A 27,675-nucleotide genomic window follows, 5' to 3' on the forward strand; every position below is an offset into this window, starting at 1 on the left:
GAGAAATGCTTCACTAAAGGTGTGCGCTTCTTGGCAGACATGTTAGCTTCCTAAAAATGGGCTCAACAAATTGAAGAAGGGTTTCGACCCGAAACGTTGCCTTTTTTCCTTCGCTCCATAGATGCTGCTGCACCCAGCTGAGTTTCTCCAGCTTTTTTGTGTACCTTCGATTTTCCAGCATCTGCAGTTCCTTCTTAAACTCAACAAATTGATATGTTATTTATGACCCCTTCATGACCCCCGGAAAAACCCCAAATGACCCCCAGGTTAAGAACCGCTGCCGTAGAGGTTCAGAGTTGCTGAGGTTAGTGTTTAGATTTTAAACTTAAGAGGTGCAGCGTGCAAACAGGCCCTTCAGCCCACTGAGTCCACGCCAACCAGCGATCACCCCATAGGCTACTAGGGACAATTTACAATTTTACTGAAGCCAATTAACCCATAACGCAGCACGTCTTTGTAGTGTGGGAGGAAACCGGAGCACCCGGAGAAAACCCACGCGGTCACAGAGAGAACATACAGACAGCACCCGTAGTCGGGATTGAACCCGGGTCTCTAGCGCTGCAAGGCAGCAACTCTACCGCTGTGCCGCAGATGGAGCAGCTGGGTCTCGCCCTGAAGATTCCTCGTGGTTTCCTTGCATGAAGAACATACCTACATGGGGGTGTTGTTCTTCACCAGCCTGCCCAGTTCCCACTGAACCCTTGTGATCACAACCCCATCCCCTCCCCATCACTACTTTAGGGCCATTATTGTCATGTACAGCGAGAAGCTTTTGTTTGCCTGCTATCCAAGAGTTAAGATTCAAGAGAGTTTCATTGTCATGTGCTGCTAACAATGGAACAATGAAACACTTACTTGCAGCAGCATAACAGGCACATGAACACAATACATAGATAACATTCACAAAAAGAAAATCAATAAATCAAAAACCAAACAAATCAGATAATACTATAGATAGACACAAAATGCTGGAGTAGCTCAGCGGGACAGGCAGCATCTTTGGAGAGAAGGAATGGGGTTCTTTGCTTGTCCCACTGTGATTGGCCTTGAGTGGCCCAGCCAGAGCCCAGACTTGAACCCAATCGAACATCTCTGGAGGGTCCTGAAAATAGCTGTGCATCTTGGGTTCAAACCAGCATCTGCAGTTCCTTCCTACAACAGCTCATCCTATACATGAATGCAAGCAAGCCAAACACAAGTACAAAAGGTAGAATTAAGAGAAAAATGTCAGAGTGCGGAATATGCAGCGTTGCGGAATAACAGCTCCAAAGAAAAAGTCCTGTGTACCCAATGAGGTAGATTGGTAAATTGGTACCCTAGTTTATGGAAGGGCCGTTGATAAGTCTGATGACTTATCTAATATAAATCTAATATAAGTCCAATATAAACTTACAAAATTCTTAAGGGGTTGGACAGGCTAGATGCAGGAAGATTGTTCCCGATGTTAGAGAAGTCCAGGACAAGGGGTCACAGCTTAAGGATAAGGGGGAAATCCTTTAAAACCGAGATGAGAAGAACTTTTTTCACACAGTGAGTGGTGAATCTCTGGAACTCTCTGCCACAGAGGGTAGTTGAGGTCAGTTCATTGGCTATATTTAAGAGGGAGTTAGATGTGACCCTTGTGGCTAAGGGGATCAGGGGGTATGGAGAGAAGGCAGGTACGGCATACTGAGTTGGATGATCAGCCATGATCATATTGAATGGCGGTGCAGGCTCGAAGGGCCGAATGGCCTACTCCTGCACCTAATTTCTATGTTTCTATGTTTCTATGTTTCTATGACAGAGGGGAAGAAGTTGTTCCTGAGTCTGGTGGTGCACAATATTCAGCTTCTGTATCTTCTCCCCATGAAAGTGGGGAGAAGGAATGACCAGGGTGGGGAAGATGCTTAGTTACATTGGCTGCTCTCCAGCGGCAGCATGGTGTAGATAGAGTCAACGGTGGGGAGTCTGCAGCATCCATTCATTCAGCAACAACACTCTCCAGAAGAGTGTTGCATGCGCGTTCCTTTTAGTGACATCTGCAAAGATCGCAGTAGTGAATGCCAGGAGCTGCAAGTTATCAATGGGGAAGTGACAATGTGTTCTTCAGCATAGGAAGGAAATCCATCAGTGCTGTTCGCGAACCACAGAACTGAACTTTGTGCTTAATATAGACACAACATGCTCAGCAGGACAGGCGCCATCTCTGGATAGAAGAAATGGGTGACATTTCGGGTCGAGACCCATTCTTCAGACGGAAGAAGGTCTAAAGAAGGGTCTTGACCCAAAACATCACCCATTCCTTCTATCAAGAGATGCTGCCTGTCCCGCTGGGTTACTCCAGCATTTTGTGTCTATCTTTGGTGTTATCCAGCATCTGCAGTTCCTTCCTAAAGTGAGCCTTGTGTTTGTCATGGGAGACTCCATTATTAATTTTCCATCCATCGTCATCCAGACATCTTCCACTCCCATTTCAGGTGGCGCATTCCAGCAAACATCCTGCACAATGAAGAAAGCATTTTATCGGGATGCATCAGAGCACAGTTTGGGAACAGCTCCATCCAAGACCACAGGAAATTGCAGGGAATTGTGGCTACATCGCACAAACCGATCTCCCTTCCATTGACTCCGTTTATACCTCACGCTGCCTGGGCAAGGCCAGCAGCATCATCAAGGACGTTGCACCGTGGACACTCCCTCTTCTCCCCTCTCCGGTCGTGGGGAAGTGTGAAAACGCACACACCTCCTGATTCAGGAGCAGTTTCTTCCCAGCCGTTATCAGGCAACTGAACCAACCTACCACAACCAGAGAGCAGTGCTGAACTACTATCCACCTCCTTGGTGACCCTCGGACTATCTTTGATCAGACTTTACTGCGTTTATCTTGCACTAAACGTTTTCCACGTTATTCCCTTTATCATGTATCATGAATGGTTTGATTGTAATCATGTATTGTATTGTCATTCTGCTGACCGGTTAGAAGGCAACAAAAGCTTTTCACTGCACCTCGGTACACGAGACAATAAACTAAACTGCAACTTCACAAATAGTAAATCACCATTTTATTTTTACGCTATAACAATAAATAACATGAAAACTCAGCAAATGAATTCCTAGCCTCATTGTCATCAACAAATCTTCATTCATCTGCAGTCATTTTACTCTGGAATTTCTTGGTAGCATTAATTATCCTGAGATAATCTCCAAGTGGACTAATGCCCACACACTCAAATTAACATGAAGAAGCAGCCAGAGCTACGCACAAAGACCTCTCTGTGAACCGTCATCTGTAATGACTTAAGTTTCATCAACAGTTTTCAGAAGACTGCATCGGGTGCTGTAAGAAATCAGCCTTTTCAACTCCACGTCCAGGAAAGTTGGCACCTTGCAGAGAATAAGTGCATGCAGAAATCAGAGGGCCTCTTGTGTCTAATGAACATCTGTTGACAGATTAAATGGCTATCTTAAAGCATAATGCAGCCAGTGGGTGATTCATAGCTCGCTCCCGTTGTACTGTGTGACAACTTGTTTTTTGAGTCCCATTCCTCTCTTCCTGTTTTGCCCTTCGTCCCAACTGCAATGCTGGACACCCTCCAGTAGCACATACAAATGGCCTTTGTAATCAACTCGTGACAGTTCGTTTAACTGTAGGGGAACCTGCCCTGATCATGACCTCAGGTACACAAAATTGCTGGAGAAACTCAGCGGGTGCAGCAGCATCTATAGAGCGAAGGAAATAGGCAACGTTTCGGGCCGAAACCCTTCTTCAGACTGTTCAGCTGACATCAAAAAGCATCTGTGTGGGAAGGAACGGCAGATGCCGGTTTACACCGAAGATAGACACAAAAAGCTGGAGTAACTCAGCAGGACAGGCAGCATCTCTGAAGAGAAGGAATAGGTGACGTTTAGGGTCGAGAAAGGGTGGTGTATGTATAGACGGAGCTACCGGAGGAGGTAGTTGAGGCGGGTACTATCGCAACGTTTAAGAAAGGGCGGCACGGTGGCGAACGGTAGAGTTGCTGCCTTACAGCGAATGCAGCGCCGGAGACCCGAGTTCGATCCCGACCACGGGTGCTGTCTGTATGGAGTTCGTACGTTCTCCCCGTGACCTGCGTGGGATTTCTCCGAGATCTTCGGTTTCCTCCCACACTCCAAAGACGTACAGGTATGTAGGTTAATTGGCTTGGTAAATGTAAAAATTGGTCCTAGTTGGTAATAGGATAGTGTTAGTGTGCGGGGATCGCTGGTCGGCGCGGACCCGCTGGGCCGGTTTCCACGCTGTATCTCTAAACTAAACTAAACTAAACTAAACATTTAGACAGGTACATGAATATAGGACACATTTGGAGGGGCATGGGCCAAATGCAGGCAGGTGGGACTAGTTTAGATGGGACATGTTTGTTGGTGTGGGCAGGTTGGGTCAAAGGGCCTGTTTTCATGCTTCGTGACTCCCTTCATGACTCCATGTGCGTAGGAGTTTGTTGGGAAAGTGGAATAACATGGGACTTGTGTGAACGGGTGGCGAATTCCATGCCGTATCTTGCCATCCAATAGAAACTGTGAGGTTAATTAAACAGCGTTTTTAAATAAAATATAAAATTGGTCTCTCACCCACCAATATTCAGACTTTGCTGAAATAAGTCCGCTGCTTAAATCTGCGTACCAAAATAAAAGTTATTCATTTGATTGCCATTATTAAAGTGATGGAGGCAGCAAGTACGATGCTTCTGTTCTAAGGCATTATCTGTGGTGCCAATAATGTGATGAGAATCTGGTACACACTGGAACCTGCAACTGTAACAGGCAGGTTGCCAAGTCCCAATAAAGTTCCTGTGGTATGGTGTGTAAATTTAGTGGGTGACTTGCCAATGTCCAATCTCAGTACAGAGTAATTAATTCAATGCCTGAAGGTGGCACGGTGGTGCAGCGGTAGAGTTCCTGCCTTACGGCGCCAAGGAGGTTCGATCCTGACCACTAGTGCTGTCTGTGCAGAGTTTCTACGTTCTCCCCATGACCTGCGTGGGTTTTCTCCAGGTGCTCCAGTATCCTACCACACTCCAAAGACATACAGGTTTGTAGGTTAATTGGCTTTGGTAAAACTGTAAATTGTCCCTAGTGTGTAGCATAGCGTTAGTGCATTATTCGATGGTTGGCGCGGGCTTGATGGGCCGAAGGGCCTGTTTTCGCACTGTATCTATAAAGAATCTTCTCAACGTTGCTTAAATGAATTTGTCAGACCAGATGTCAAATCTACTTGTAGGCACGCTGAGTATGTGCATGTTACTCAGGGACGTGATGGCATTTATAATTGGGATTGCAGACGCTGGGTTTGAGAACGTAAAGCTCGTCTAGTGCTAATCTGCCTTGTTACTATCCAGCAACCTGGGTCTGGAACGGATACTTTTCGATGATAGACACAAAGTGCTGGAGTAACTCAGCGGGACAGGCAGCATCTCTGGAGAGAAGGAATGGGTGACGTTTCGGAATGAGACCCTTTCAGTTTCGAGGTCAATATCAGTGTCTGCAAAACTCATTTAAAATACCATTGAAGGTTTAGGTCTAATTGGATAAAATGTCAGCTTGGTTCGATCATTTAGTTTTTAGTGTTTAGTTTAGCGATACAGTGCGGAAAACAGGCCCTTCGGTCCATCGAGATCACGCCGCCCAACGATCCCCACACACTAATACTATCCTACACACACTAGGGACACCAAGCCAATTAACCGACAAACTAGCACGTCTTTGGAGTGCGGGAGGAAACTGGTGTAACAGGGGAAATCCCGCACAGGTCACGGGGAGAACGGACAAACTCCGTACAGACAGCACCCGTGGTCAGGATCGAACCGGGGCTCCTGCCGCTGTGAGGCAGCAACTCTACCGCTGTGCCACCGTGCCACCTCTGGTACAAATAGAAAGTTGTTGGTGTGATCCAATGCCCAATGTTGAGATATGGCACCAAGGTTGTGTTACATATTCCAGGATACATCTCCTTTAATAGAGCCAGATTAAATGAAATACAAAACAGCTCGTATGGCCCTGGGTTTAAAGCAAGTGATAAAAGCAGAAGCAATAAAGATTACCAAATCAGAAATTCAGAAAGTAGGAGGATGGCACGGTGGCGCAGCGGTAGAGTTGCTACATTACAGCGCCAGAGACCCAGGTTCGATCCTGACTACGGGTGCTGTCTGTGTGGAGTTTGTACGTTCCCCCTGTGGTATGCGGATTTTTACCAAGTGCCCCGGTTTCCTCTCACGTTCCAAAGTACGTGGGAGGAAACGCAGCGTTTTACACAGAGAGTTGTGAGTCTGTGGAATTCTCTGCCTCAGATGGCAGTGGAGGCCGGTTCTCTGGATACATTCAAGGGACAGCTAGATAGGGCTCTTAAAGATAGCGGAGTCAGGGGATATGGGAAGAAGGCAGGAACGGGGCACTGATTGGGGATGATCAGCCATGATCACATTGAATGGCGGAGCTGGTTTGAAGGGCCGAATGGCCTCTACTCCTGCACCTATTGTTTATTGTCTAAAGACGTGCGGGATTGTAGGTTAATGGTTTTTGTAAAAGTTCTAAATTATCCCTAGTGTGTAGGATAGTGCTAGAGTAGGGTACAGGCTCGGACTGAAGGGCCTGTTTACGCACTGTATCACTAAAGTCAAGGGTCTAAAGAATTGGTCTACAGCTGAGAAACAACTGAGGGTGGAAAACCTTCCACAAGAGTCTTTAGTCAGAGGGTGGTGAATCTGTGGAATTCATTGCCACAGAAGGCTGTGGAGGTCAAGTCAGTGGATATTTTTATGGCGGAGATTGTCAGATTTTTGATTAGCACGGGCATCAGGGGTAATGGGGAGAAGGCAGGAGAACAGGGTTGAGAGGGGGAGGTAGATCAGGCATGATTGAATGGCAGAGTAGACACGATGGGCCGAATGGCCATATTTTGCTCCTCGAATTACTGAACATGTGCCCCATTGTTTCAATTAAGGTTAATTTTGGAAATAACCAACTAACACTGGGCCCTCCTGGCTGAAAATAACAGTGGCTCCATGACCCCTTGGAGCGCAGGAGGATGAGAGGGGTGATCTTATTGAAGTGTATAAAATCATGAGAGGAATAGATCGGGTAGATGCACAGAATCTCTTGCGCAGAGTAGGGGAATCGAGGACCAGAGGACATAGGGTCAAGGTGAAGGGGAAAAGATTTAATAGGAACCTGAGGGGTAACTTTTTCACACAAAGGCTGGTGGAACAAGCTGCCAGAGGAGTTGGGGCTGGGACTATCCCAACGTTTAAGAAACAGTTAGACAGGTACATGGATAGGACAGGTTTGGAGGGATATGGACCAAGCAAAGGTAGGTGGGACTAGTGTAGCTGGGACATGTTGGCCGGTGTGAGCAGGTTGGGCCGAAGGGCCTGTTTCCACACTGTATCACTCTATGATTCTATGACTCTATGTGTCCAGCCAGGATATTTCACTTACTAACAATTGTGCCGTTGGTGGTACACCATTAGATCACAATCTAACTAACTTAACATCTCCAGAGAGGAAATATAGATGGCAACGAGTCTCGTTCTTCTTCTTCTTGCGTTTGAGGCAGCAGAAGTCAGCAGCAGGGTGATGCCATCTGGGCTGGACATCCGTAGGTGCCCGCCCTAAAAAGGGCGCATGCTCCGGGTTGGCGCCAAGCCGTGGCGCTGCTGCCGTCTCTGTTTGTTGTCGTTCGCCTGGCTGAGGTCACTGGACAGGGCTCACCACGGGGAGGTCGACAACATGAGGCCCCGCAACAAGTCTTCAGGGTACTCTACACAATTAATTTATCCCTAAGGTCAGTTACCAGATGTAAATGTCAGTGGATATGGCACCAAAGATTTATTCATTTTCCTCTTTGTCTGTGATTAATCGAATGCGTCAGCGATGTTATTCTCTGGGAAATAACAGAGACATTCTGCTCGACTCCTCCACACCTCGTTTCACTCAACGCCAAGATAAATAAATGAAATTCGATGTAATGGCGAAATAAAATTTTGAATAAAACTTGCATAATCCCAAGTGGTTTACTTAGGCCAGGAGACAGTTTAGTCAGAGGTACAGTATTTCACAGCAAATAATTAGTTGTCCACAATGGCCAGTTGCCATTGCTTTTTTCTCTCCAAGTTCTCTAGTTGACCTACGGGTTATGAATTCCGTATCCCGTTCAGACACGGGAGCAGGAGCATTGCAAACAATCAACACATTAAGTCCCTGCATTCCTACGTTTCCCATCGAGAACCTTTTTTGGGGAATATCAAGGGAAAACAGCAACTTTCCTGTTGATGGGTGTTCTGTTTATGGCAAGGAAGTGACTTCATGCGGAACGCACTGTAAGCTGTTGATGGAAAATGACAGGCCATCTGCCACAAGCCAGTCCGTCCAAGATATTCTGAACCATCGCATATGCGTGAGTTAGGGGCATAGAGTGATACAACTTGCCCACTCCGACCAACTTGTCCCATCTACACTACTCCCACCTGCCCATGTTTGACCCACATCCCTCCACACCTGTCCTATCCATGTACCTGTCTAATTGTTCCTTAAACATTGCAAGTCCCTGCTTCACCTACCTCCTCTGGCAGCTCGTTCCATACACCCACCACCCTTTGTGTGAAAAAGTTACCCCTCAGATTCCTATTAAATCTTTTCCCCTTCACCTTAAATCTATGTCCTCTGGTTCTCGATTCCCCTACTCTGGGCAAGAGACTCTGTGCCTCTATCCAATGTATGATTTTATACACCTCTATACAGCCACCCCTCATCCAACTATGCTCCAAGGAATCCCAGAGTCCCAGCCTACTCAACCTCGTGTCCTGGCAACATCCTCGTAGATCTGCACATACCCGTTCCAACTTGACAACATCTTTCCTATAATATGGTGCCCAGAACTGAACACAATACTCTAAATGCGGCCTCACCAACGTCTTATACAACTGAAACATGACTTCCCAACTTCTTAGTTTTTTTAGTTTTAAAGATACAGCGCGGAAACAGGCCCTTCGGCCCACTGGGTCCACGTTGACCAGCGATTAATACTATCCTACACCCACTAGGGACAATTTAAAAAAAATATTTACCAAGCCAATTGACCTACAAACCTGTACGTCTTTGGAGAGTGGGAGGAAACCGAAGATCTCAGAGAAAACCCACGCCAGTCACGGGGAGAACGTACAAACTACGTACGGCACCCGTAGTCGGGATCGATCCTGGGTCTCCGGCGCTGCATTTGCTGTAAGGCAGGAACTCTACCGCTACACCACCGTGACCGTTCTATGCTCCATACCCTGACAGAAGAAGGCCAATGGGCCAAAAGCCTTTTTGACCACCCAATCTACCTGTGGTGTCAACTTCAAGGATCAGGTTGATCAGAAAAATAGGTGCAAAGGAAGGGGGGAGTAAAGATGGCAAGCCTTATTTTTCCTGTATTTGCTCCCGTCTTGGAATATCTTTCTGAATTTTCTTGGCACTCCACAAGTAGTTATACGGCAACCAAGGCAGCAATGGTTTGTAACATTGGTGCGGTGATGCAAAGATCAGCACAGTGGGCACAGCGTGTAGAACTTGAAGAGGTGGCACAGTGGCTCAGTGGTAGAGTTGCTGCCTTACAGCGCCAGAGACCCCGGTTCAATCGCGACTGTGGGGCACAGAGTTTGTACATTCTTCCCGTCAAGTCCATGGCTTTTCTCCGAGATCTCCTGTTTCCTCCCACACTCCAAAGACAAACAAGTTTGTGTGTTAAATATCCTGGTATAATTGTAAATTATCCCTAGAGTGTGTAGGATAGTGTTAATGTGCGGGGAACGCTGGTGAGCACAAACCCTCTGCCCCCCCCCCCCCACTACCCTCTGCCCCCCCCCCCCCCCCCCCCCCTCAGCCCCCCCCCTCCCCTCAGCTTTTTTAAAGCCCTGCCTATACCATCAGGTGTAAGAAATGTCAAGGCGTAAGCAAACCATTAACCGCGGAGATTAAAGCTGCGATTCCATCCTCATTGCCAACTGTTATATAATGTGGCAGGAGTTCGACCAGCAGGGAGTAGAGAGTTGAAAGCTGGCAGACGGCTGCAAGGCACAGAAGCTGCTGCCCCAGGGAGTGGAGGTCTCCTGAGGTATTATCATTTGGGCCGCCAGTGGACCATGAGGTTGTGCTTCCCTCCAGCCGACAAGGGCAGTGAACGCATTGTCCTGAATCACTGACTTGTAGAGTCATAGTCTTACTGCCCTTACGCCCAACTTGCCCACACCGGCCAACATGTCCCATCTACACTAGTCCCGCCTGCCTGTATTTGGCCCATATCCCTCTATGTACCTATCTAAACGTTTCTTAAACGTTGCAATAGTCCCTGCCTCAACTCCGGCAGCTCGTTCCATACACCCACCGCCCTCTGTGTGAGAAATGTACGCTCCAACTCTGTGACAAATTCACAGGGTCTCAACGTCAACTTGAAGAGAAGATAGCAACAAAAAGCTAAATGAGAGCTATAGACGATGATGATGTAGAGAGATAAAGAACAATGAATGAAAGATATGCAAAACAAGTAACATTGATCAAGGAAACGACCCGAACCTACCCAGAGAGATGACACAAACTCCACACAAAGCAGAGGTCAGGATTGAAAACCAAACGACTTGAATCGTTAGGCAGCCACACTACCAGCTGGGTCACCATTGATTATGTTATGGTACTCTATTCATTATAAATATGTATTGCAATAATATCCAAGGCCATTTTATCAGTGTTCACACAAAATGCATAATCGATAATTGCCTTGAAAGTCCCCCAGGGCACGTACACTAAACAGAATGATATCTTCCAGCCTAATGGGCCTAACCCACTTAGTATTATATTGTATTCAAATTTATTGTCATTGTCTCAATTTGAGACAACAAAATGAATTTCCCTTACAGGCAGTATCATAAAAAAAAAATCACCCAAAAATAAATAAATAATAAATAAATAATAAAACACATTAAAATAAAATTGAAAATAAAATTGAAATTGAATTTTAAAAAAAGTACAAACACAGAAAGTCCACGACACAACATAACATAAATGGCACCAAGGTGAGGATGGCACCATAGTCCAGCCAGCCTCCCCTCCGTGTTCATCCGTGGGGATGGCAATTCTTTAGGCGACTGCTAGCAAATACGACATTGAAATTCTCCGACGTCAGCCTACGTCACCTGGCGACGCCCTACGACCTTTGTGGCGACTGCCTACATTAACCTGGCGACTCCCTACGACAGCACCTACGTAAAGCAAAGCTCGTTTAGCGTCAAACCCAAGGTCGCCACTGTTGCCGAAAATGTTTCGAAAAATCTTCGCCGACCAGAAAGACGTTACGATTCTTTGAGTGACTGAGGAGACGACTCACGACCATACGGGCGACACCCCGGCGACCATCGGCGACCGCATAGTCTCCTGTAGTCGCCTAAAAAGTTGCCTAAGTGGGACAGGCCCATTAGGCTGTTCGTCTGGAGAGAAAACCTTTCGATATTTTGGGACCATGCCCGCTGCTCCCGGGCTGGCTACCGTGCCCTGGTGTGTTTATCTCTGTGGGAAATGATTTTCCTTCCTCCCGACTAGATTACGTTTCAGGAATTCAGCAAAACAACTATGCAAACATTACCAGCCTCTCATTAAGTAAAAGCCCGCTGCAGTTCACTTCCATCCAGCTTATGCTGCCCCTTCATCAGCACAGCAAACTCTACCGCTGTCCACTCAAACGTCATGTTTGAGTTTAGTTCATTGTCACGTGTACCGAGGTACAGTGAAAAGCATTTGTCTCGTGCTATCCAGTCAGTGGAAAGACAATACATGATTACATTCGATCCATTCACATCATGAATGCAATAACGTGAATGATGTTTAGTGCAAGATAAAGTCCAGTAAAATACGATCAAAGATAGTCCAAGGGTCTCCAATGAGGTAGATAGTAGATCAGGACTACTCTCTGGTTGTTGGTAGGATGGTTCAGTTGCCTGATAACAGCTGGGGAAAAAATGCCCCTGAGTCTGGAGGTGTGCGTTTTCACACTTCAATACCTTTGGCCCAGTGGTAGAGGGGAGGCCAGGGTGTGACTCATCCTTGATTATGCTGCTGGCCTTGCCGAGGCAACGTGAGATGTAAATGGAGACAATGGATGGAAGGTTGGTTTGGGGTTTGTGTACCCAAGTCCATGCACTGACCAGCTAGCAAAGTGCTCCAGCCCTTAGTACACTCGTGCACGAGACATGAAGAGGGGCCCCAGCACGGTACGTCACCTATCCATTTCCTCTAGCGGTGCTGCCTGACCCGCTGAGTTACTCCAGTTATTTGTGTCCATCTTACACCAGACACGTCTGTCAGACGACTGGCACAAAGAGCTCTTCCATCAACGATTAACAAACAGGTTTTAGCCAGCAGAAAAAATAATTTTATTTAATTTGCAATTGTGATTATACCTCACGCTGCCTCAGCAAAACCAGCAGAATAATCAAGGACCAGTCGCACACAGGCCACTCCCACTTCTCCCCTCTCCCATCGGGCTAAAGGTACAGAAGTGTGAAAACGCACACCTCCAGATTCAGGGACAGTTTCTTCCCAGCTGTTATCAGGCAACTGAATCATCCCACCACAACCAGAGAGCGATCCTGAACTACTATCTACCTCATTGGTGACTCTCGGACTATCCTTGATCGGACTTTACTGGCTTTACCTGGCACCAAAACATTATTCCCTTATCATGTACAGACACAATGTAAATGGCCCGATTGTAATCATGTATTGTCTTTCCGCTGGCTGGTTATCTCCGCTAACTGACTTTTATCTCCTGAAGAAGGGTTTCGGCCCGAAACGTTGCCTATCTCCTTCGCTCCATAGATGCTGCTGCACCCGCTGAGTTTCGCCAACATTTTTGTGTACCTTCGATTTTCCAGCATCTGCAGTTCCTTCTTAAAGACTTTGATCTTATTATGATTTACATATTCTGTTGCGCTGCAGCAAGCAAGAATTTCATTGTCCTATGTGGGAACACATGACAATAAAACTCTCTTGAATTGACTTGACTTGGTTAGCATGCAAAAAATGCAACAAAAGATTTTCCCTGTACCTCGGTACATGTGACACTAACCTAAACTGAACTAAGTTGAAGAATTTTAAATGTTACTCTGGTTTATGTATCTCTCCGATCTGTGTTAGAAGGCTGTTTCAGACAGCGACAAAAGTAGATTTAAAAATAGCATCCTTTTACTATTATATAACGGTACAAAAAGTTCCGCCTTGTCTTGAACAAATAAGCAGCAATTAATAGATTTTATGTTGACATTACTCTCAGGCAACAGATGTACTTTGCATTCCCCACATTTTCGTGAAGATTAGGAAGTAACGCCAATTAGACAAGTATAATAGTGGGCTTAATTGCACATTGTTCAACCAAACCGAAAATAGTTCTTCTGGATACCAGCGGATGGGCAGCAGAGACAGGATCAATTTCCTGGACGTCTTGAACTCAAATGCCAGAATGGATTTTGAGGAAGATATGAATCATGATACGGCAATTTTTTTAAGTTATTTTTCCTGAGAAAATCACCCATTCCAACATAGTCTGATTACGGTGGCGCAGCGGTAGAGTTGCTGCCATACAGCGCTTGCAGCTCCAGAGACCCGGGTTCGATCCCGTCTACGGGCGCTTGGCCGTGCGGAGTTTGTACGTTCTCCCCGTGACCTGCGTGGGTTCTCTCTGAGATCATCTGTTTCCTCCCACATTCCAAAGACGTACAGGTTTGTAGGTGAATTGGTACAAGTGCAAATTGTGAATTGTCCCTAGTGTTTGTGTAGGATAGCGTTAATGTGCGGGGATCGGTGGTCAGCGTGGACTTGATGGGCCGAAGGGCTTGTTTCCGCGCTGTATCTCTAAACTAAACCAAACTAAACCAAACTAAACTAAACTAAACTAAAATAAATCACAAACAGTCTTCCCAGGTGAGGCAGAGATTCACCTGCACCTCCTCCAACCTCATCTACTACATCCGCTGTCGTAGGTGTCACCTTCTCTACATCCGTGAGACCGAGCATAAGCTCAGCGACCGCTTCGCCCAACACCTCCGCTCAGTCCGTACTAACCCACCTGATCTCCCGGTGGCCCAGCACTTCAACTCCCCCTCCCATTCTGAATCTGACCTTTCTGTCCTGGGCCTCCTCCATTGCCAGAGTGAGGCCCAGCATAAATTGGAGGAACAACACCTCATTTTTCGCTTGGGGAGTTTACACCCCAGCGGTATGAACATTGACTTCTCTAATTTCAGGTAGTCCGTGCTGTCTCCCTCCTTCCCCTCTCCTTCCCAGCTCTCCCACATACCCTCTGTCGCCACCTCTTCCTTTCTTTTTCCCGCCCCCCCCCTCACATCAGTCTGAAGAAGGGTCTCGACCCGGAACGTCGCCTATTCCTTTTCTCCATAGATGCTGCCTCACCCGCTGAGTTTCTCCAGCATTTTTTGTCTACTTAAAGAAATCACAAAATATTTCCAAGTATAAGCCTGCTAAAACTATCTGTGCAGAAATCAGAGAAATGTAAGAAAAAGTCACCATGCAGTAGTTTCAACATATTTATAGCAGCAAAATCTGATAAAGGGTATTTTGAAGGTGGAGGTTGACAGATTCTTCTTGATTAGTACGTGCGTCCTGGGAGTTATGGGGAGAAGGCGGGACGATGGGGTTGAGAGGGAGAGATAGATCAGCCATGATTGAATAGCGGAGTAGACTCGATGGGCCGAATGGCCTAATTCTTCTCCTAGAACATATGAACCAAGGGATAAGTGGAGGAGGGCTGATTCTATTTGATTGAAAGCTGAATTAAAATTGGTAATCAAATTTTGTAAATGGACAATCCGAAATGTTCAAGGAGGTGAGGATTTGAGGATATTGTAAATGCATGGTAAAGAAAATGACAACACAAAATATCCCAAACCGTAGATCCCAGGATGATTAAACATTTAGTTAAAATGAGAAGGAAAAGAAAACTGATGACAGCAGAAGGGTTCCTATGGGGGCTGTCTGTATGGAGTTTGCATGTTCTCCCTGTGACCGCGTGGGCTTTCTCCAGGTGCTCTGGTTTCCTTCCACATCCCAAAGACGTGCGGGTTTGTAGGTTAGTCGACCTGCAAATTGTCCCTAGAGTGTAGGATAGAACTAGTGTATGGGGTATGTAAGGGCCTGATTCCACACTATCTCAAAACTAAACTAAACTATACTAGCAAGAGAAAAATAAACTAGAAAAACGCTCACTGGAATCTAGAAGGATGAGAGGATATCTTATAGAAACATGTAACATTCTTAAGGGATTGGACAGGCTAGAAGGTGCAGCAAAAATGTTCCCCATGTTGGGGGAGTCCGGAACCAGGGGTTGCAGTTTAAGCATAAGGGTAAGCCATTTAGGACTGAGATGAGGACAAATATTTTCACCCTGAGAGGTGCGAATCTGTGGAATTCTCTGTCACAGAAGGCAGTGGATACCAATTCACTGGATGTTTTCAAGAGAGAGTTAGATTTAGCTCTTCGGGCTAATGGAATCAAGGGAAATGGGGAAAAAGCAGGAACTGATTATCGATGATCAGCCATAATCATATTGAATGGAGGTGCTGGACTAGAAGAGCCGAATGGCCTACTCCCGCACCTATTTTCTATGTTTCGATCTTTCTCTCCTGACATTTGCTGCCTGACCAGCTGCAAATTTCCAGCATTTTCTGATGCATTACTAAAACTTGGCAATTTTAATTTCCTCTCTTCGTGCATGTTTGATAAACAGATCTAATAAACAAAGTAGGGAGAAGAGCATTAATGGAAATATATTATTGGGTGCACTATTAAAGAAACATTTAACGGGCTGAAATTCCCGTGAGAAACATTACATTTCTGTGTCCTGTTTACACGAGGTAAACTTCTGACAATTTGACGTCTGCATTTAATTTTAATTTTAATCTGTTTATGTCAACTTGAGGATCTGCTTACCGTATAACAAAGGAAAACAAGGCAATAAGCAAAAAAGAGTAGCAGGAAATCTGTCTAGTATCCTATTTCCTCAAATATTATGGATTCATCCAGTGTCATAAAGCGCGGCACGGTGGCGCAGCGGTAGAGTTGCTGCCTTACAGCGCCAGGGATCCGGGTTCCATCCTGACAACGGGCGCTGTCTGCACGGAGCTTGTATGTTCTCCCCGTGATCGCGTGGGTTTTCTCGGGGTGCTCCGGTTTCCTCCCACACTCCAAAGAAGTGCAGGTTCGTAGATTAATTGGCTTGGTATAATTGCAAATTCTCCCCAGTGTGTGTAGGATAGTGTTAGTGTGCGGGGATCACTGGTCGGCGCGGACACGGTGGGCCGCAGGGCCCTGTTTTTCCACGCTGTGTCTCTAAACTAAAAACTAAAAACTAAAAACTAAGCTAACAGATCTGTCGGCTGAATGAAGAAATCCATGAGACAGAGTCTGGTAGAAACTTCCAACGCTAGATTGCACCTTCGCCTCATTAACTCATAGAGTCCTGATCATACAACATAGAAGCAGGCCCTTCGGCCCAACGTGCCCATGGCGACCAAGATGCCCCATCTATACTAATCCCATTTGCTTGTTTCAAGATTCAAGATTCATGAGAATTTATTGTCATGTGTCCCAGATAGGACAATGAAATTCTTGCTTTGCTTCAGCACAACAGAATATTGTAGGCATAAATAAATATAGAACAGATCAGTGTGTCCATATACCATTGAATATATATATATATATATATATATATACACACATAAATAAACAGATAAAGGGCAATAGGCTATTAAAGTTCAAATTTTTGTTTGAGTTGAGTTCAATAGTCTGATGGCTGTAGGGGAAGAGGCTGTTCCTGAACCTGGACGTTGCAGTCTTCAGGCTCCTGTACCTTCTACCTGAAGGGAGCGGAGAGATGAGTGTGTGGCCAGGATGGGTGGGTCCTTGATGATGCTGCCAACTTTTTTGAGGCAGCGACTGCGATAGATCCCCTCGATGGCAGGGAGGTCAGAGCCGATGATGGACTGGGCAGTGTTTACAACTTTTTGCAGTCTTTTCCGCTCCTGGGCACACAAGTTGCCGAACCAAGCCACGATGCAACCGGTCAGCATGCTCTCTACTGTGCACCTGTAGAAGTTAGAGAGAGTCCTCCTTGACAAACCGACTCTCCGTAATCTTCTCAGGAAGTAGAGGCGTTGATGTGCTTTCTTTATAATTGCATCAGTGTTCTGGGACCGGGAGAGATCTTCAGAGATGTGCACGCCCAGGAATTTGAAGCCCTTCACCCATCCATGTACTTGTCCAGATGTCTTTTAAATGTTTTTCAAGTACCTGCCTAAGCTACCCCTCCAACCACTCACTCCACATACACACCACCCACATGTGTGGAACCCGTGCTCCTATGTCCCCAGCTCTTGATTCCCCTGCTCTGAGTAAAAGCACCTATCCTATCTATTCCCCTCATGGTCTTATACATCGCTTTACGATCACCCCTCAGCCTTCTGCGCTCCAAGGAATGAAGTCCTAGACTGCCCAACCTCTCCCCATAGCTCAGGCCAGTAGCTCAAGTCCTGGCAACATCCTACAAATCTTCTTTGCACTCTCTCCAGCTTAACAACACCTTTCCTGTGGCAGGGCGACCAAAACTGAAGAGAATGCCCCAACTGTGGCCTCACCAGCACGTTGTACAGCTGTATCATAACATCCCAACCTCTATACTCAATTGTATTCATTATCATTCTCTACTCACTATTATTCATTGCCCTTTGTCTCTCCACATCATCCTCTATATCTCTCGTTTCCCCTACCCCAAACCAGTCTGAAGAAGGATCTCGACCTGAAACGTCACCCATTCCTTCTCTCTAGAGATGTTGCCTGAGTTACTCCAGGTTTATTGTGTCTATCATCAATTCTCCATGAGAGCATTCTGAGTTTAACCAGCCTTCCCCTAGTGTCAATGAAATAAGAATGTCTTGCACATCTCCCCTTTGCATCACCTCAGGCTTCCTCCTTTCCCAGCAGATAGACACAAAAAGCTGGAGTAACAGGCAGCACCTCTGGAGAGAAGGAATGGGTGACGTTTCGGGTCGACAACCTTCTTCAGATCCTCCTTTCCCAGTGTCTGTCACGAAAAAAATAATTTAAATTTGGAAGGTCTTACTTCAACAATACTCTTGACGAATTTCCACAGAGAGCTTGGAAGGCCACAAATGCCCAGTCGCTGGGGCGTGGAGGGTTAGTTTCAACATTAAGCATCTACAAATTAAGCAGCCTAATCAAGGACGTACCCTGGCCACTCCTCCTTCTCCCCACTCCCATTGGGTAAAAGGTACAGAAATGTGAAAACGCACACCTCCAGATTCAGGGACAGTTTCTTCCCAGCTGTGATCAGACAACTGAACCATCCCACCACAACCAGAGGGCAGTCCTAAAACAGTATCTACCTCATCTTTGACGGGAATTTACTGGCTTTACCTTGCACTAAACGTTATCCCCTTATCATGTATCTGTCCAGTGTGAATGGCTCGATTGTCTTTCCGCTGGCTGGTTAGCACACAACAGAAGCTTTTCACTGTACCTCGGTACACGGGACAATAAAATAAACTGGACTGAACAGAAACATTACTCTTGCGTTCACCTCTCCCGCTGAGTTACTCCAGCACGCTACAAAGCGGCATCTGCTGTTCCTTGTTTCTGCTGCACCACTTTAAGTTCCCTGCTCCTCCAAAGGGAAATGTGAAGTGTGGCTGGAGTAGGTTCAGGTTCAGTTCATTATTGGCACGTACCGAGGTGCAGTGAAAAGCTTTTTTATTGCGAGCTAGCGAAACATAGAAACATAGGTACAGGAGTAGGCCATTCGGCCCTTCGAGCCTGCACCGCCATTCAATATGATCATGGCTGATCATCCAACTCAGTATCCTGTCCCTGCCTTCTCTCCATACCCCCTGATCCCTTTAGCCACAAGGGCCACATCTAACTCCCTGTTAAATATAGCCAATGAACTGTGTGGCCTCAACTACCTTCTGTGGCAGAGAATTCCAGAGATTCACCACTCTCTGTGGGAAAAATGATTTTCTCATCTCGTGCCTAAAAGACTTCCCTCTTATCCTTAAACTGTGACCCCTAGTTCTGCACTTCCCCAACATCGGGAATAATCAGCCTGTCCAACCCCTTAAGAATTTTGTAAGTTTCTATAAGATCCCCCCTCAATCTTCTAAATTCTAGCGAGTACAAGCCTAGTCTATCCAGTCTTTCTTCATATGAAAGTCCTGCCATCCCAGGAATCAGTCTGGTGAAAAGTCTATTCATGGTCATAATCAAACCATTCACCGTGTACAGATACAGAATAAAGGGTGCAATGCTGATTGCAGGTACTGTATCCATCCATACAATCCACTCTCTCCTTAACCGCTAGAACTGTGTGCTTCTTTTTCCCTATTTTTTCCAACCTTTCAAGAACCTCTTCCATATTTCTATTCCAACCAGTGTCACAACTGTCCCCTCTTTTACTATTTCAATTTGCATAATGAAGACAGTAAACGTGGAACAAAATTGTACTGTGTGACTCTGGATATTTGAGTGGCTGGGCGCACGGTGGCGCAGTGGTGGAGTTGTTGCCTTACAGCGCCAGAGACCCCGGTTCCATTCAGACTACGGGCGCTTGTTTGTACGGAGTTTGCACGTTCTCCCCGTGACCTACGTGGGTTTTCTCAGGAATCTCCAATTTCCTCCCACAGCTTTGCCATTTAATTGGCTTGGTGTCATTGCAAACTGTCCCTAGTGTGGGTAGGACAGTGTTAGCGTGCGGGGATCGGTGGTCGGCATGGACTCGGTGGGCCGAAGGGCCAGTTTCCGTGCTGTATCTCTAAACTAAACTAAAGTTCCAGGCAAGATTCACCATGGTACACCCAGCACAATCCCTTTCACCAACCCCAGGTCTCTGACGCTGTGAGTCAGCAACTCTACCGCTGCACCACCGTGCCACCCTTCCCCACCCACTATATACTGAAGATGGACACAAAAAGCTGGAGTAACTCAGCGGGACAGGCAGCATCTCTGGAGAGAAGGAATGGGTGATGTTTCGGGTCGAGACCCTTCTTCTGATTCGTCACCCATTCCTTCTCTCCAGAGGTGTTGCCGGTCCCGCTGAGTTACTCCAGCTTTTTGCGTTTACCTTCGGTTTAAACCAGCATCTGCAGTTCCTTCCTCCACAATATACTGCCTGGCCTGCTGAGCATTTTCAGCAGGGTTTTTTTCATTTTAATATCAGTTTTTCCGGTATCCAAAGTATTTTCTTTTGATGTTTTCCTTCTGGCAGTATTTGTGCAAACCTCTGATTAAAATGTTTACAGCACATTCCTGATGTTTATTCTCCAATTTAATTGGATTGATTCCCATTTAGATATCCTTTAAATGGCTGAGATATTCAAGTAATCATGTGCCAGATTAAAATATGTTATCAGTAGGTTGGGAACATGATTAGACCGTCGACAATAACCACCCTACAATAGAGTTTTAACTTTATAGTGCAATTTGAGATAATATTTCATGTAGATTTTATTTGATGCATTCACGTCGACATAGAGGAGTAAAGGTGCATTTCATTTTTGCCAAGGAACAGAAAAATAAAATAACTGCATCCAAAATAACTCTATAAGATTATCCGAATTATCCAGATTATCCCAAATCTTGCTGTTGTGAAAGGCAGATGAATTTCCCTTGTTATGGTTTGTAAGGGAGGCAATTTGGTGCCGTGTCAATCAAATATGCAGTTGTTCAAATACAACATTTTGCCGAGAAGTCAAGAAGTCTGAGAGAGGACACTGCCAACAACATGTCATTTAAAAAAAATAGCGGTGTGATATATAGGCTAGTTGACTGATATGACTTATTTAAGATGATGAGGTTCTCCTTAAGAAATCCTTTGTGTTTGGCAATCCTTTGTATACGGCAAGGTGGGGCAGCGGTGGAGTTGCTGCCTTACAGCGCCAGAGACCCGGGTTCGATCCCGACTACGGGTGCTGTCTGTACAGAGTTTGTACGTTCTCCCCGTGACACCGTGGGTTTTCTCCGAGATCTTTGGTTTCCTCCCACGCTCCGAAGACGTACAGGTTGGTAGGTTAGTTGGCTTGGTATAATTGCAAATTGTGCCTAGTGTGGGTAGGATCGTGGTAGTTTGCGGGGATCGCTCGGTCGGCAGTGACTCGGTGAGCCGAAGGGCCTGTTTCCGCGCTGTATTTCTAAACTAAAAACGGAACTAAACTTCTATGGAACCACACTTGCTGTTAGATATACCAGAGGGGCAGTGTTGGCAGTGTTGGCAGAGTTGTCTCTGTGAACATAAGGCTGGAAAACAATTCATTTGGATGGTGAGAGTCAGTGCTAATCAACATGAATAAAGGGATGCATGAAGCCAAGAGATACTGTGGAGCAAATGTGCCAAGGGCAATTTAGAGGTGAAGTGATATCAATTGCTTTTAGTTTAGTTTATAGATAAAGCACAGAAACAGGCCCATCAGCCCACCAAGTCCACAACAACCAACGCTAACACATACACTAACACTATCCTACACACGAGGGACAATTTACAATTTTTACTGAAGCCAATTAACCTACAAACCTGCACATCTTTGGATTGTGGGAAGAAACCGGAGCACCCGGAGAAAACCCACGTGGTCACAGGGAGAACGTACCAATTCCATACAGACAGCACCAATCGGCAGGATGGAACCCAAGCCTCTGGCGCTGTAAGGCAGTAACTCTACCGCTGTGCCACCGTGGCGCCATTTGTCAATGCAAGGTCAGGATCAACGTATTCAGGAACATGTAGACCAGAAGCAGGCTTGTTCTCAAAAAGACAGATACTATCTAATTGCCAACTTAGTCAACCTCACTAACAAAAGCTGAACAGATAACCTGGCATCTGAAGACTAGATTCTTCACTCATCAGCTCTGGACGGCCTGCAGGCCAAGGTGTTCATGAGAATGATTCTTCCAGTTGGGTTCAGCCTTGGAAGCTTATTGATACTCCACACGGAAAGGTTGCACCCTGGTGTGGCTGTACATCAGTATTATTGGAGTTTGAACAGAGACTTGATAGAAGTATATAAAATGATGAGAGGCCTAGATAGAGTAGACAGTCAGAACCTTTATTCCAGCATGGAAATGTCCAACACTAGAGGGCGTAGCTATAAGGTGAGATGGGGAAGGTTTAAAGGAGATACGCTGGCGTATGTTACACAGTGAGGGGAGGGGGCAGGGGTGGAGGTGGTAGGAGGGAGGCACACGGTAGTGCAAAGAATAGAGGACTGTGGCACAGAACGCCACAGGAAGATATAAGACTTTGCCTTCCATCACAGTGAGGAGGTGTTGGAGATTCACTGTGATGGATGTTTATGTAAACTGTGTTAAGTGTGTGTCTTGGTTTTTTTTAAATGTAAAAACTGCAGAAAATGAAATTTCGTTCAAACCTAGTTGTTTGAATGACAATAGAAGGCATTCTATTCTATTCTATTCTATTCTATTCTAGGAGATCCTTTCTCCCTGTGGCTATCAAACTGTACAACTCCTCCACCTTCAGTTGTGGGGTAAACTGACTCCCCCAGTCTGAAGAAGGGTCCTACACACATTTGTATTGGAGTTTGCCTCTGCCAGCATATGCCGTAACTTTCAGAGCATGAGGTTGAATGAACCGTGGTCCTTTAACTGTAGAGTGGAGAATTCCACAGGCAATTTTGTGGTTTGGTATGGAGTGTCTTAAACCTGAATATGGACTTCTGCAGGGAGAAAAAAAATGAAAACTGCAATATTTCCACTTATTTAAAGTAACCAATTCCACAGTTACCTCAATAAAATAACAGCTTTCATCAGGATCCTCGCAGTAATGACATTTTTATTTTAAAATCACTATTTTTGGTAGATTGAAGGAATTCTAATTTTACATCAGCTCTAAAATAATAATATTATTATCGTAGATACAAGGCACAAAATTGCTGGAGTAACTCAACGGGTCAGGCAGCATCTTTGGAGAGAAGGGATAGGTGACGTTTCGGGTCGAGACCCTTCTTCAGGCTAAGAGTCAGGAGAGAGGGAAACGAGGGAGGACATCCTTGTGTTTGAGGCAGTGCAGTGCAGGCTCACGAGATTGATCCCTGGGATGGCGAGATTGTCATATGAGGAAAGATTGAAAAGACTAAGCTTGTATTCACTGGAGTTGGGAAGGATGAGGGGACATCTTATAGAAACATATAAAATTATAAAAGGACTGGACAAGCTCGATGCAGGAAAAATGTTCCCAATGTTGGGCGAGTCCGGAACCAGGGGCCACAGTCTTAGAATAAAGGGGAGGTCACTTAAGACTGAGGTGAGAAAAAAACATTTTCACCCAGAGAGTTGTGAATTTGTGGAATTCCCTGCCACAGAGGGCAGTGGAGGCCAAGTCATTGGATGGATTTATGAGAGAGTTAGATAGTGTTCTAGGGGCTAGTGGAGTCAGGGGATACGGGGAGAAGGCAGGCACGGGTTATTTGATAGGGGATGATCAGCCATGATCACAATGAATGGCGGTGCTGGCTCGAAGGGCCGAATGGCCTCCTCCTGCACCTATTTTCTATGTTTCTATGTTTCTATGAGAGATATAGACAATGATGTAGAGGGATTCAGAACAAAGGAATGAAAGATATGCAGAAGGGTAACAATGATAAAGGAAACAGGTCATTGGTAGCTGTGTGCTCGGTGAAAACAAGTTACAGACAATGAGACTCAAACAGACGGCTGAAGAAGAGTCTCGACCCGAAACGTCACCCCTTCCTTCTCTCCAGAGATGCTGCCTGTCCCGCTGAGTTCCTGCAGCATTTTGTGTCTGCCTTTGGTTTAAACCCACACGTATCACTCCACATCCAGCCCTCTCTCAACTACGACCCTTGCCATTATCGGGAAAGAATAAGAATCACGAAGACACAAGGAACTGCAGATGTTGGAATCTTGAGCAAAACACAAGATGCTGGAGGAACTCTGGAGAGAAGGACTGGGTGACGTTTCGGGTCGAGACCCTTCCTCACTTCAGAATGATGTCAGGGTAGAGGGAGATACATATGTATCTATTGTTTGAGAAGGAACTGCAGATGCTGGAAAAAGTAGACAGCGCTACTTGCTGTCTCCTTGCTCTAATGGCATGTGTAGGAAGGAACTGGATGGATGCTGGTTTAAACTGAAGATAGACACAAAATGCTGGAGTAACTCAGCGGGACAGGCAGCATCTCTGGAGAGAAGGAATAGGCAACGTTTGAAGAACGTCTGAAGAAGGGTCTCAACCCGAAACGTCGCCTATTCCTTCTCTCCCAAGATGCTGCCTCACCCGCTGAGTTTTTCCAGCATTTTTTGTCGACTTACATATGTATCTATGTGTCTCCCACTACCCTGACATCAGTCTGGAATGAAGAAGGGTCTCGACCCGAAACGTCACCCATTCCTTCTCTGCAGAGATGTTGCCTGTCCCGCTGAGTTACTCCAGCATTTTGTGTTTATCTTTGGTTTAAACCAGCTCCTGCAGTTCCTTCCCACACGTGCCATTATCGTATATTTGCTAACTTAAGGTCGGAATGACTTAAGCACAGCAATTTCATGCAACTGCTCCATGGGTTTGTTATGATCACAAAATAAACCAATAATATAATTTCCTTGTAAACTTTACTATGTGGAGAAGACAATGCAACTTGCAAAGATATGGATGAGTCACAGGTCGGTTGTTACAACACGAGGTTAGATTGCTGATTAGTATATCTGTCAGGGAATTGAAGATGAAAAAAATTTAAGATTAAGTGGATTTTTAGTCTGTAGAATAGATTCGAAAATAGACGTTTTTAGCTGCTGTCGAGAGACATAAAATGCTGGAGTAACTCAACGGGACAGACAGCATCTCTGGATAGAAGGAATGAGTGACAGAGAGAAACATAGAAAAATAGGTGCAGGTGTCGGCCATTCGGCCCTTCGAGCCACCACTGCCATTCAATATGATCATAGCTCATCATCTAAATGAGGAATGAGGAGGGGGAGGGGGGGGACCTCTTCATTCCTCATTTAGATGATGAGCTATGATCATATTGAATGGCAGGTGGTGGCTCGAAGGGCCGAATGGCCGACTCCTGCACCTATTTTTCTATGTTTTCTATGCACACACACGGGGAGACACACACAAGGAAACATACACAGGGAGGCACACACAGGGAGACAGACACACAAACACACACACACACACCCACCTTTCCTTCACCATCCCTCCCTCCCTCCTCCCCTTCCTCCCTCCTGCCCCCATCCCCCCTCTTTCTCCCCCTCCCTCTTTCTTACCTTTCTCCTTCCCTTCCTTCATCCCCTTTCTACATTCCCTCCCCTTGTCTCTCTTTGCCTCCATCCCTCCCTTTTTTCCTTTCCCTCTCTCTCTCTCTCGCTTTCCCCCCCTCCCTCTCTCTACCCGGGGGGGGGGCGTTTGGCGGGCAGGGTGTAGCGTGGATTGGCGCGTTGGCGCTGCCGTGTGAGTTGAAGGGCAGGAGGGAGGGAGGGAGCGAGGCTGCAGCGGCGGCCGGCAGCGCAGCGCTCACAGCCGGCGCACAGATGCGCTGACACCCGGCGGCTGCACATCCAACCAAGAGAGAAGATACGCAACGTCACTCACAACCCTCAACCAACGCGGTTCCCCAGACCGTGCAGATCGCTGTCGTGGAGCAAAGAGACAAACTGTGCAGCAAAGATCGTATAACTCCGCCGTAGGATCTTTGCTGTGCAAGGACTGAAGACAGCGTGGGAATTCTGTCTTCAGCGTGAGAATTTGTTGAAATGAGTGAGTCTCACGCTCAAAGCGTGAGAGTTGGCAGCCCTGCCCAAAGTTAATTCTGAACACTCCATCTAAAATTACCAGCAACTTCCTTCCATCTCCTCCACCCAGAAACATTTGACAACTCTATATTATCCGACAAATGTAGTTCTGACCTTTATACCCTTTAGTTAAATATTGTTTAACTCAGTCTGGTTCTAAGGTTAGATTGTTGCTATTAGAGGAGGGTACCATTTTCAAAACAATCTAACTGCGAGACTGACTCCAAATAAATGAAAACACACTGTCATAAAACGTTAACTTGAAGCTATAAAACCCTGGCATGTTAGGTTAACTTATCCACAAATGTTCTCACTTTTGATCCTGCAACTTCCTTGTTCCACTTCACTATAAATCGTTCCCTTTTAGCAAATGCCAAAGAGGAGAGAATAATGTGTCTCTTAAGAAGCTGAAACATTTTGCAAATTTTTAGCACTTGAATAAAAAATAATAGTTCAAGAGTCAAGAGAGTTTATCGTCATGTGTCCCTGATAGGACAATGAAATTCTTGCTTTGCTTTAGCACACCAGAACATAGTAGGCATGAATACAGAACAGATCAGTGTGTCCATATACCATTGTATAAATATATACACACATGAGTAAATAAACTGATAAAGTGCAAATAAACAAATAATCGGTTATTAATGTTCAGAGTTTTGTCCGAGCTGTGTTTAATAGCCTGATGGCTGTGGGGAAGTAGCTATTCCCGAACCTGGTTGTTGCAGTGTTCAGGCTCCTGTAACTTCTACCTGAAGGTAGCAGGGAGATGAGTGTGTGGCCAGGATGGTGTGGGTCCTTGATGATACTGCCAGCCTTTTTGAGGCAGCGACTGCGATAAATCCCCTCGATGGACGGGAGGTCAGAGCCGATGATGGACTGGGCAGTGTTTACTACTTTTTGTCGCCTTTTCCTCTCCAGGGCGCTCAAGTTGCCGAACCAAGCCACGATGCAACTGGTCAGCATGCTCTCTACTGTGCACCTGTAGAAGTTAGAGAGAGTCCTCCTTGACAAACCGACTCTCCGTAATCTTCTCAGGAAGTAGAGGAGCTGATGAGCTTTCTTTATGATTGCATCTGTGTTCTGGGACCAGGAGGGATCTTCAGAGATGTGCACTCCCAGGAATTTGAAGCTCTTGACCCTTTCCACCATCGACCTGTTGATATAAACGGGACTGTGGGTTCCCATCCTCCCCCTTCCAAAGTCCACAATCAGTTCCTTGGTTTTGCTGGTGTTGAGGGTAAGGTTATTGTGCTGGCACCATTTGATCAGTCGGTCGATCTCACTTCTGTACTCTGTCTCGTCCCCATCAGTGCTACGCCCCACAACAGTGGTGTCATCAGCGAACTTGATGATGGAGTTCGCACTATGACCGGCTTCGCAGTCATGAGTATAGAGTGAGTATGGCAGGGGGCTGAGCACGCAGCCTTGAGGTGCTCCCGTGCTGATTGTTATCGAGGCTGACACATTTCCACCAATACGAACAGACTGCGGTCTGTGAATGAGCAAGTCGAGGATCCAATTGCAGAGGGATGCGCAGAGACCCAGTTCTGCGAGTTTGGTAACCAGCTTGGAGGGGATGATTGTATTAAATGCCGAGCTGTAATCAATGAATAATAGCCTGACATATGAGTTTTTGTTGTCCAAGTGGTCCAGAGCGGAGTGGAGAGCCAGCGAGATCGCATCCACCGTTGATCTGTTGTGGCGGTAAGCGAACTGCAGAGGGTCCAGGTATTTGTCCAGGCAGCGTTCTGGTAAACCTCTTCTGCACCCTCTCCAAAAGCCTCCACAACC

Source organism: Leucoraja erinacea, chromosome 28, assembly GCF_028641065.1.
Source record: "Leucoraja erinacea ecotype New England chromosome 28, Leri_hhj_1, whole genome shotgun sequence".
NCBI classification, from domain to species: Eukaryota; Metazoa; Chordata; class Chondrichthyes; order Rajiformes; family Rajidae; genus Leucoraja; species Leucoraja erinaceus.